Here is a 12,616-nt window from a genome sequence, read left to right on the forward strand (position 1 = left end):
AAGGGGGGGTCATGAAGAATTGGACACAACTGAACAGCCAAACAGCAACAAAAATAAATAGTCCGGCCTTTTTTTTTTTAATCTTTGTTTCACTAGTATGCTTGGTATGTCAGAAGAACTTAAAGAAAGCTCCCCCAGTGTGCTGGTGAATTTATGGGAGGAAGTGGACGAGGATAAGCAGGGATTTATAGGTTATAATCTACATTCCTATCTTTGAAGGGAATATCTTCATCAATTGATGAATCAATTGAATATCTTCAACTTCGTTGATCCTTTTTGAGTATTTGAATGTTTATAAAAAGGTAGTAGGACTAAAACTTTCACTTTTTAATCTGTTGCATTGGCATCATAAAGATAAATTGAATCAATACATGAAGAGTAGCCTTAATGTATTTTCCTTTTCTCACCAGTAAACCCAGTCCCTGCCCACTTTGGCAAACCATTGACAATATGAACATGTTAGGTATTTGGAAGAATGTTCAATACAAACACCACATATTTTGAATTGTTCCCTACATTATTTTTTTTTCTTTTGTATGGAACAAAGAATGATCCATTTGATACAAGTCCCCAACTCATGATTTTCAATTATGTATTTCCTGGGAAATGCCAAGCCTGCTGGTGGACCAGTGTTAATGCTTTCAAGCTGCCTATTTTGTTAAATGTTAACTGTGGTATGGTAATGTGATGGTGTCTATATGAGAGTTCACCAATCAAAGTAATTATACCCACTTTACACATTTCACATGCGTCCACTTTTATAGTTTCTAGTAGCATTTAATTTGAACCCTTTCCGTATAGTTGAATTCTGACTTATTGACAAAAGAACCTCTCTCCATCAAACCCAGATGAGCTAAGCTACTTTTTCAGAGAGGACATTAGTGTTAGGTGAAGTTTTCCAATATATAATAGTGGATTGCATGGTAAATTTGTAGGACTCTCCTCATTGAGTAGCAGGTCAAGGTGTCAAAGGACACTCCAAAACCTCTATTACAAATATGACCTGCCTGATATAGTTGGGCAGTGATACCTTTTTTTCCCCCTGAAGAACTAGACCAATTCCACTTTGTCATTTTCTTTTCTTTAATCTCCTTTTGTCACTCACCTTTCCTACCTCTGAAGATAAGCATAATCTACAGCTGATGATTTTTTCCCTTTCACAAGTACTCAAAAATCAAAAAAGAAAAGGTTATTGTGAACTGGTGAAAACTAGGTTTGACTAGTATAGTCCAGGATGCCCATATGTGATAGCTAATAAACCCAGAGATTAGGCATTCCCCACCCCACACCCACCCTTTTGATGAATTGGCACAGAGTTAAGTTCTTTGCACCCTTACCCCTCATTGTCCACTCGGCAATTTAGAAAATAACCTCATTTCCCTGATCCTATCTTCTCCTAAGGATGACTGGATAGTCTCCATAAGTGCTAGCCAGTTCTTTAGCTGAAATTCTGTGTAAGTTTGCTCCCTGAAGAACTCTGGACTTTCTTCTGGGGTGTGAACTATTATGCATGGTGCTATGTCTGGAAGGCACATTAATGGGATCTGAACTCACACTGAGAGCTATGGGGTCTATACACTGAGACTGTCTTCCCTGTTGGCATCTGTCTTCCTCCCCTGTGAGTAATAACAAAATTTTGTTAACTGCTATCCCTGCTTGACTCTTGTTCTTCATTTGAACTCTCTTGCATTACTGTTATACTCAGAGGGCTCTACTCCCTATCTTTCCACCCCCAACACCACACATACACACACATACACATACAGACACACACACACACACACACACACACACACACACACACACACCACATACACACACACACCATCCTACTCAGAAATAGAGACAGTGATCAAAGGAAAATTAATGACAAGGTTGAATCAGAGGATAAGGAGTGTTTGCCTGACTCAGAGCATGCAATCACAGGATCTATGTATATAAGAAATGACCTCATAAGATAACCCATACTTGAATAGTCAGGAAATCAGGTTGCTAGACCAATCTTCACAACAAAGTACATCTGTGTTTGAGTCTAGTTAGTCATTTATCAGGTAGCTATGTGGTGCAGTGGATAGTGTGTTCAGCTTGGAGTCAGGAAGACCTGAGTTCAAATTCAACCTCACACACTTATGAGTTCTCTGACCATGAGAAAGTCACTCAACCATTTGCCTCAGTTTCTTCATCTATAAAATGAGCTGGAGAAGGAAATGGCAAAGCACTCCAGTATCTTTGCCAAGAAAAAAACTCCAATGGGTTAAAAGAGTCAGATATGACTTAAACGACTGAACAACAGCCATTTATCTCTTTAGGGCTTTACAAGGGCGTAGAACTGGACTGAACCTTGGAGCCCAAGTGGTCCAACTTCCTCCTTCAGAAGATTACAAAACTGAGACTTAAGGAGGTGAATTTGCACTCTCAAAGTCCCATAGGGAATAAGTAATAGAGCCAGTAATACAAACTTGGGTCCCCTGCTTCCAAATCCAAATACCTGTCAGTTTTTCTTCTTTCTTTCTTTCCTTCCTTCCTTCCTTCCTTCCTCTCTCTCTCTCTCTCTCTCTCTCTCTCTCTCTCTCTCTCTCTCTCTCTCTCTCTCTCTCTCAGAATAAGAAACATTCACTAGAAGGCCAAAAACTGTATTCAAATCTGACTTCAGTGTTTTAGACAGAATTCTTTATGTTTAATTTTTAAAGTGAGGTATTTTCCTTATGATAATAGATGTACAAAAGTAAATTAGATGTAGATATACTTTCATGCTTGAATTTTTAAAGAAAATAATAAAAATGAAATATAATTTAATGACTTTTAAAGAAGAATAAAAGATTACATTTCTTCATATTCATCATTTATTAAAGGAAGAAGCAAAATACAACTTAATGACCTTGGGGAATCTGCTGATTGTTTACTAAGAATCTGAGAATCCAGAAACTCTCCTCTCATGCTACATGGGTAAGACCTTAAGTCTTATCATGTACTTCTGCCCAAATTCAGTAATTAGTGACTCTCCTGGTATACCCCCTAAAGTTTCAAAGGATCTAGATCCATTCTTAGCACTGCTACACTCTGGTTTGTCTTCCAAAACAGCAAAGGGCCAAGTTTATGATGAAGACTCTCTTTTGTAGGCCAGCATGAAGAAGGGATCTTTCCAAAGTAGTTCATCTCATGACAATCCTGAATGGATTCACACTGGATTGACAATTGGTCCAATGGATATGTAGTTTTCATAAGAAAATAATCAAAATGCAAAACAAAAGCTTACTAATCTATAAGCATATCAAATTTATCAATGAATTTCACTGATTAGCCATCCTTCTTGGAGACCTTTTTGTTGTGAATGTACTCCTCAATACCCACCACAGAAGTGTTATGTACCAGTTCATGCTATTGTTATTGTTGTTGTTTGTCCTTAGTTCTTGAAGAGGATCATGACTTCAGGGGAGGGATGCCATGACATGCAAGTGAATTGGTGTTAAGCGAGGGAAGTTTGTGCAAAGTCCCCAGCCATGGGAAAAGGATCCACATGTACAAAAATATTCATAGCAGCTCTTTTTGTGGTGGCAAAGAATTGGAAATTGAGAGGATGCCCATCAATTGGAGAATGACTGAACAAGTTGTGGTATATGAATGTAATGAAATACTATTGTGGTATAAGAAATGATGAACAGGCTGACTTCAGAAAAACCTGGAAAGACTTGTCTGGTCTGATGCTGAGTGAAGTGAGCAGAACCAAGAGAACATCGTACACAATAACAGTCACATTGTGCGATGACTAATATTGATAGACTTAACCCTTCTCAGCAAAACAAGGATCTAAGACATCTCCAAAGGCCTCATGATGGAAAATGCTATCCACATCCAAAGAAAGAACCATGGAGTTTGAATGCAGATAGAAACATACTATTTGTTATTTTTTTTTCTCCTGTTGTGTTTTGTTTCCTCTTTCTGGTGGTTTCTCCTATTGGTTCTAATTCTTACCTACAACATCACTAATGTGAAATATGTCTAATAGGAATATATATGTATAGCCTATATCAGATTGCACACCATCTTGTGGAAGGAGGTGGGGAGGAGGGGGAGAAAAACGTTAAATTCAAAAGCTTATGGAAGTGATTGTTGATAATTCAAAATAATTAAAAATTTAAAAATCTAACATTTTTATCCAGCATTTTCTTAAGTCAAGATAAAAAAAAACAGAATAAATCTTGCTTTCCAGCATTTGCCAGTTGAAGAGGTGTAAATGTTCACGTTAAAAATTTAACAAAATGCTCTCTGGATCCATTCAGCTGGGTCCAGCACACCTCTGGATATAAAGTAAACTGATACATTAGAATAAGTTTTCTAATAAAACAGAGGTAGTGTTACCATGGTTAAGTCTCTTTCTCTGATAACTCTTCATTTCTCAATATTCGATCTTATATACCAGTCCCAGACTGATTTTTCTAAATCACTGGTTTTATCATATTACTCTCCTGAACCCACAATAGCTCACTATTGTAACTCACATCAAACTTAAAACTTTTTGCTTATCTTTTGAGATTTCAAAATCTAGCTTTACCCTATCTTTTTTTTTTCCTGCTATTCCCCAACTAAATTCTTCCACTGGAGTCATATCTTCCCAATGGACGCTCACCCTCATTTTTGCACATTTGCTCATGCTCTTATCCTTGCCTGGGATGTACCTTTCCTTTCCCTTCCACTTATTTAAAATCAAAGAATCCTTCAAAATACAGCTCAACTCAGGTTTCTATCATGAAGCCTCCCTGTCTGCTCTAACCCACAATGATCAGTCTAGCTTCTGAACTTTTATTGAATTTAGAATTAGTAATTTTGTCATCATTCAGTCATTTCAGTCATGTCCAACCCTCCATGACCCCATTTGGGGTTTTCTTGGCAAAGATCCTAGAGTGGCTTGCCATTTCTTTCTCCAGCTCATTTTATAGATGAGAAAACTGAAGCAAACTTGCCCAGGGTCACACAGCTAGGAAGTGTTTGAGGTTGAATTTGAACTCAGGAAAGAGTCTTCCTGACTTCAGGCTGGGCAGTCTATCCACTGAGTCACCTAGCTGCCCCTAATTGGGTTTGCTACTTCCCCACAGCTTAATCTGTGAATAACTACAATTACATATGACTTCCTGTTTAGCCAACACCATTAAGTCAGTTTATCTGGCATAGCTTTTATGATAGTAGTCACTGTCAAAAATACTTCTAGCATTTGGTTATGTGCATAAAATTGACTGATAAAGATTCACATCCTATTAATAATCACATCCTATTCTGTTTAGTTATTTAAATTAATCAGTACATGTTTTCCTTGTGATTTGTAACCATTTCTACTTCTCTCCATGTGCCAGCTGCCTTATAAAACACCATAATTTCCTGGGTGTGTGTTTTGGTCTCCTGCAGCCTAGTAGACACTATATTTCACATAGAATCACTGAGAAATAAACCAAAGGAGGGCAACAATATTTATTTTCCACACTCCATTAGTAGCCTAGGAACAATTCATGCATGTTACTAGAATCTGAACCCAAGTTAATTAACAAAAATGTTCCAAAGTTAATACTGCTGTCTGTTGCATCCGGAGTGGGCTGGCTGCTGCAAATAAACATGCAGAAAACAAGGACAAATCACAATAAATCCAAGTAGACAGGTACAAGCAAATTGGTCTATGAAAGTGACATGTCTCTTTGCTTAAATGTCTCCCACAAATCCCAATGAGACATGGTTGGATTTAATCTAATTGGGTTTGCCACTTCCCTACAGCTTAATGCGTGAATAACTACAATTACATATGACTGTACTTAGCCCAGTTACAGAAATCCATTTATTAGGCTATTAGAATCTATAGAAACCAGGGGCTGGAAATCATTTGGATATGTTGGTTACATCCTTGGCCTGATAGTTATTTTGTGGTTACCATTTCCGAATTGCTACTGATGAAGTGGGAGCAGACACAAAAACAAAGTAAGGCTTTGGAATAGATAGCCCAGCCAGGGCTTCTTCCCTCTTCCCCTAGCCCCCATACACTTCAGCATCTATAATAAAATCTTTTGTGATAGTTCATTGCTGCGCAAATCTAAGAATGTTCAGGCAGAGATCAGGGACAAGGGTCTGGCTCATGTTTGGAAATCTGATGAGTATGAGGCAATCCCTCCTTTCCCTTTGTGTAAAACCACCCCAAGACAGTGTCCCTACCCGAGGCTTGAAAGTCCTGGCCAGATAACGCCGTAGTAATAAAATCTCTTTCATTCATTCTGGCTAGCGTAACTGGTTAAAATATTGTGCTAATGAGGCCCAGGGCTGGGGTTCAATCCCCAAACAGGCCAGTTAGCTTCATACTAAGAAAAATTCTATTCCATGGCCCCCAATTCCACCTCTAACCTTGGCTGGCCTTCTTGCAAATGCATACCTTTGGTCACAAGGGGAGCTGAGAGAGAGAGTTACAAAGGATTACCACTGTAGGAGAAAAATCTTCAAAGAGCATTGTACTAATGGTGGTTTAGTAGAATGATCCTTATAGAGGACATCCCAAGGACAGTGAAAATTCCAACATTACTGGCATTTAGTCTGGACATTCACTAGCAAAATAAAGTTGGCAAAGGGAGTGATTTTTTTTAACACCCTAATTTGATTCTTTCCACAATCTGTACCATTTTTTTTCTCTAGACCATCAATGTCTCAGGCAACAAATATATTACACTCCCATAATCCATACTGCATTTCTAGCTATTCACGCTTTTTCAGAAATTATTATTAAATAATATATGCTGTACTGTGAAACTAGCTCAAAAGATACTAACATAAATTTTGTGTGTATATGACATGGACCCCTCTGGTGAAGCCTATGGACCCCTTCTTAGAATAATGTTTTAAACTGCATAAAATATATAGGATACAAATTAAACAACTTATATTAAAATAGAGTTATTAAAATAGGAAACCTAACAAACAAAACATCAATGCAAGTTCACAAATCCCAGGTTTAGAACCCCTGCTTTATGGATTCCTAGATATTATAGGATCAAGCACCCTTTTCACAGTGAGTTATGCTAAGATCTGTACCTTTTGGGAGGGTGGTGTTAGTTTCCTGGAATGAGGAGAATCCATAGTGACTACTTTACTCAAGATTTCAGGGCACATTACTATTGTTGCTCAAGTGAGGGTCCCATATCCCAGTTTATTAATTTCTCACAGTTTTTGTGCACTTATTTTTTATACCATTCGCCCAACCCGCAATACCTCCCTCTTGTCTGGTCATATCTTCCGCTACTTCTCCAACACTATTTCATCAATGTGGCTCCTGTCCTAGAAATGAAATTTTATGTCTATTTCAGGGAAGGTGAATAATCATTTTGTACGGGGTGTTCCAAAGCTCCTTAAAATGGCACTTAGACTTTTGGAACACTCTGTATTTCTATTGTAAAGCCAGTCATTCAATCAATAAGCTTTTATTAAGCACCTACTGTGTGCCTGGAACTTTGCTAAATGGTGGAGGTAGAGGTGAGGGAGACACAATATGCAAACAACTGTGTACAAGCATGCATGATAAAGACAATTTCAGATGGAAGACACCAAGAAAAAGGATGACTGAGAAATGCTTCTTGTAGAAGGAGAAACTTGTTATGAGATCTAAAAGAATCTAGGGGTGTCAGAATTGAGGAAGGAGAGGTGTGTGTGTCTGTGTGTGTGAATAGAGAGAAAGCTCAATTAATATTGTAAGTGTGGCATCTCAACTCATGATTTCTTTGTTATAGGGGACTCTTAATGAGGAAATTCTCTCTACTAATGGAGATAAGAGTATAATCTGCAATTTTTAGTTTTAGAGAGTTACCTTGGATAGCTGGATACTAAGTGACTTACCCAGGGTTACAAAGCCAAAATGTGTCAGGGACTGGAGAGAAAGTCAGGTCTCCCTGATTTTGAGGCACACTCTTCCTCTCCTCTGATTCTCTGGCTATGTCATTATCTGTCTCTCCCTTTCTAAAGAGATATATACATACATACATATGTGTATATATAAGAATAGATACATGAATTTATTATATTTATATATATGTGTACCTAGATAGTTACATATACTACATATCTATGTAGATGGAAAGATATAAAATATATTTATGTAGATAAACTGAATATACTGCATTCATTAATTTTATATTTATGTTACATATACCTATTATATATAGCATAAATAAGGTTTAGTAGTTTAAAACTGCAGTAAAGCATTTTGGGACACCAGGATAAGAAGGAAGAAAGGAAGAAGGAAGAAGGGAAGAAGGGAAGAAAGAGAAAGAAAGAAAGAAAGAAAGAAAGAAAGAAAGAAAGAAAGAAAGAAAGAAAGAAAGAAAGAAAGAAAGAAAGAAAGAAAGAAAGAAAGAAAGAAAGAAAGAAATTAAGGAAGGAAGGGAAGGAAAGGTGAAGGAAGGAAGAAAGGAATACATATGGAGATAATTATGCACATGCATACATGTATATGATATGTACAATATATACAGATATAGTTTTAGTGCAATTGTAAGCTATTAAATTTTCTTTATGCTATATGGGTGTATTTGTGTATAAAACATGTACTTATTTTTCCATTAGAATGTAAGCTCATTGTGACTTGGGATGTTTCGTTCTTTGTACTTGTATCTCCAGCACCTAGTACATTGCATGGTACACAGTAGGTACTTAATAAATATTTGTTGATTGATCTCCATTTAAATAGCTAGATAAATATATATATGTATATATATATATTTATATTCATATCTATACCTATACATATAAGTATAGATAACACATTTATTTACCACATACATAGATTGATATATATACTGTACATGAATATATAAATATACAGATGAATTCATATTTACATATATTCCATAGTTATATCTGTGTAGTTATATGTATATATATATATAGAGAGAGAGAGAGAGAGAGTAATTCTTTAATATATCCATGTAGAATATAGATAGATAGATGTACATAATATATATACTACATATCTATGCAAATACACTTAACTGTGTGCCAGGAACTACGCAATGTATTTTACAAATATTATCTCATTTGACCCTCACAACAACACTCAAAAGCAGGTGCTATTATTATTGCCATTTCACAGTTGAGGAAACAGACAAGCAGAGGTCACTCGCCCAGGGTCACACAGCTAGTAAGTATCTGAGGCCAGATTTGAACTCAGGAAGATGAGTCTTGCTGACTCCAGGCCTGGTACTGTCTCCACTGTGCCACAAAAATATGAGTCACTAGGAAAACTTATATTTTCTTCTTCTAGACAAAGACAGGGTGGGAGAGATGCAAAATTATTAAACATGCAGAAGTTGATTCATGTCACAGGAAAGGTGACCTCAGGGCCATTTCTGAGACACAAAGCACTAGACAAGCTTCTTTTACTATGGCAGCTAAAGATGTATTAGGAGAAAGCCAGCAGGAATAATGACATAAAATAAAGTCGCTTATGAAAACGTCAATGTTAGACATACACTCTACTAGAGCCAACTCCAAAATTGGGTATCAGGAAGCTGTGTTTTCCAAGCTTAAGATAAGAAATGTCATTTTTTGGGTCACATCTGACTCTTCATGACCCCATTTGGGTTTTCTTGGCAAAGATACTGGAGTTGGTTTACCATTTCCTTTTCAGTTCATTTTACAGGTGAAGAAACTGAGGCAAACAGGGATAAGTGACTTGTCCACATAGCTAATAAGTGTCTGAGGTTGAATTTGAACTCAGATCTTCCTCACTCCAGGCTGAGATCTCTATCGACCATGTCACCTAAGCACCACCTTAAACAGTGATAAATTAGTAAGTGAGGTTGCCGTTCCTCCTTAGGTGTTGGGGACGGTCACTATTTTGTCTTGTCTTTTTTCTTTTTTTTGGTAACACTCACAATGACTTTCATAAAGAGACTCAAAAAGTACTTCTAAAATGAATGCATTTTGCTCTAAAAAGTTTATAATACTAGGAAATATAATTTTATATTGATGATATTTAAGATTTCTGCTTATTTTAATAGATGGGTTTTAAAAGAAGTATAACTGAGTGAAAACTCTTACTAAACTTTGACACAATCAGTCATGCTTGTGGAAAGCCTAGCTGATCAAAATCCAGGAGTCGCCATCAGCATCAGATAACTTACCCAAATTGTAGGGATTGTTCTTAGGAGGAAAAAATAATAAGCAATTCCTGGAACACTAACCTGGTGACCCCCAAATCTAAAAACTGAAGGGTAAATAAATATCATAGGTTTTTAAACTTTTAAGACCTTTTGTCAGCCATGGCATAATAGGGTTTGGCAAATATATCACAGCGGGGCACAGGAAAATGTGAGTAACTGACTTAAGCATGAGAATAGTTCATCTCAAACATTCAGTGAATCTGGGAATCTTAGTCTACTCCATCTTCCTCAGTACCATACAACTGGTAAGCCAAATTGTCCAACCCACAAAGATATATGCTTGAACTATACATGTATTTGTCTTAAAGCATGCTCACAGCACATATCCTTTGTTAGGTTTTCAACATACTAAATGACTGAGTACCAGAACAGAGGTAAGAAAAAAAAAACAACACATGTTCAAAGAATAAAATTTTCAGAGAGGGTCTCTTCACCTATTATTTCACAGGAAAAACCCTGATATTCATATGCATGGATGTCTTAAACTTATGAAATAATTACTGCCCACCAAAGCACCTTTTCTTGGATATATAAAAAGTACAAAATATCATATAAATTTCCCATGATTTTTATATCATGCTCCACTGAATTTTTCAAGGTGTTCCTTGTCAACAGTGTAGCTAATACTAGGATTGAATGTAGCCAACAGATGTCACTATAGCCAGCAGAAAAACACCAACTTCTCAAAGGGGCAAGGAGATCCCCAAGCTTCTGGAAAATGATGAAGGAACCTATCATCAGCCTGATCATTAGCAAGGCCTGAGTGTGTTTTCTGCCAACATCTCAGGTGTAAACAGGTGGGGAGCAGTCTGGCAAAAGGCTATGGAAAGATTAAGTAAAATACCTCCCCTGCCTAATGAGTAGCAGTACATTACAAGAGTTGTAATGAGCAAGCCAGAAGAAAACGGACAATTCAGAACAGAAAAAGAAAGAAAGAAAAGAAAAGATAAACATATAATGAAAGTAAGATCAGGAGAAAGAGGAGGAAAAAAAGTGGGATGCAAAAGAGATTTGAAATTGAAATGGTGAGGATGAAATATGATTTCTAGAGGGATAGGGGAAGGGTGAGTGAGGGGCTTGGTGGGTCAGCCCATGCATATTTAGTCAGTTATAATAAGAGAAAATTGCTTCCTCATTACAAGGCCTGAAATGATGTTGATATGTTTTTGCAGTCTTTTAGAAAACTGAGCAGAACTTATAATTGGTGAGAGAAGGTATGGGCAGCATAGTTCAGACCCCTGCTCAATGGGAAAACCCTAGAGGCATATGCCAAGCTGGATGATAATGATGGCTGTGACTAGCAAATCATGCAGGCAGACATTCAGAGAAGGTAGAAGGTTGACCCCAGAGACCTGAAGGGTTACATCTAGGTCTCTGAGGAAAGGAGTGGAGAACTCTTTCCCTGAATTGGCTGTAGAAATGACAAGTTTATTTAACAGGTGTAGAGAAGGTGAAAAGACGACTGGTTCTGTTTAAATAAAAAAGAGAGATAAAATTATCTTCTCAGAGAAGCTTATGAAAATGATTCTTAGAGACTTGACAGTCTGTTTAACAGGAAATTCATGAAGTTGAAACAAGAGCTTTAATTTCTGGCATTCTATCATATGGAATATAATAGTAATTAACATAGAAACTTTCTTCCTTCGTTCAAACATCTGGCCTTCTTTCATGTCTGCTGAGTGTCCAAAAGACTTAAGAAAAGTTCCAGAAGCCACTGCTGTTTGTTATTAAACTATAACACCTCAATGGTTTATCACTAATCTAAGATCCAAGGATAATCTCTGTATTATAAACTCGGGAAGAAATGAAACCTTCTTACCCCATGATTAATGGTGTTCCTCCTGACTCTGCTTGATATAGTTCCCTGTGTGGGAGGGCAACACCTGAGGTGAACTTTGATTAGAATTCCAATCAAAGTTCACCTCAGGTGCTGTCTTCCCACACAAGGCCTTTCCTGGTCCTTCAAGATGAGAGCTCTCTAACCCTGGAAATTACTTTGTATTTGTTTTATGTATGTCCTATTTACTTACCTGTGGACATATAATATCCCTGGTTGGTGGAGAAGGCGTGGGGATGGGAGAGGAAGAGAACAGAAGTGTCCTAATAGAAAATAGGGTCCACTTTGTTTTCGTCTATATATTCTCAACAGCTGGAATAGTGTCCAGAACATAGTAGGTGTTTAATTAATGCTTATGGAATCAAAATGAATTGAAAAATCTTAGGAAAGTTTATTTAGCTAAAGTTCCAAGGTCACAAATTATTTTTAAACAGCTGAAGATTGACATTTTTTTAAAAAAGAAAATCAAAGACAGGTGCTTTAGGTTCCTGATTCACAAAGATCCTATATCTCTGTAGGAGGAAATATATAAATAGGCAATAGAGAGACTTCACAGGAAGGCAGTTTATAAACTTTTTGTTTATGTCTCCCATGCATC

This window comes from Phascolarctos cinereus, unplaced genomic scaffold, assembly GCF_003287225.1.
Source record: "Phascolarctos cinereus isolate Bilbo 61053 unplaced genomic scaffold, phaCin_HiC Scaffold_2;HRSCAF=192, whole genome shotgun sequence".
Lineage (NCBI taxonomy): Eukaryota > Metazoa > Chordata > Mammalia > Diprotodontia > Phascolarctidae > Phascolarctos > Phascolarctos cinereus.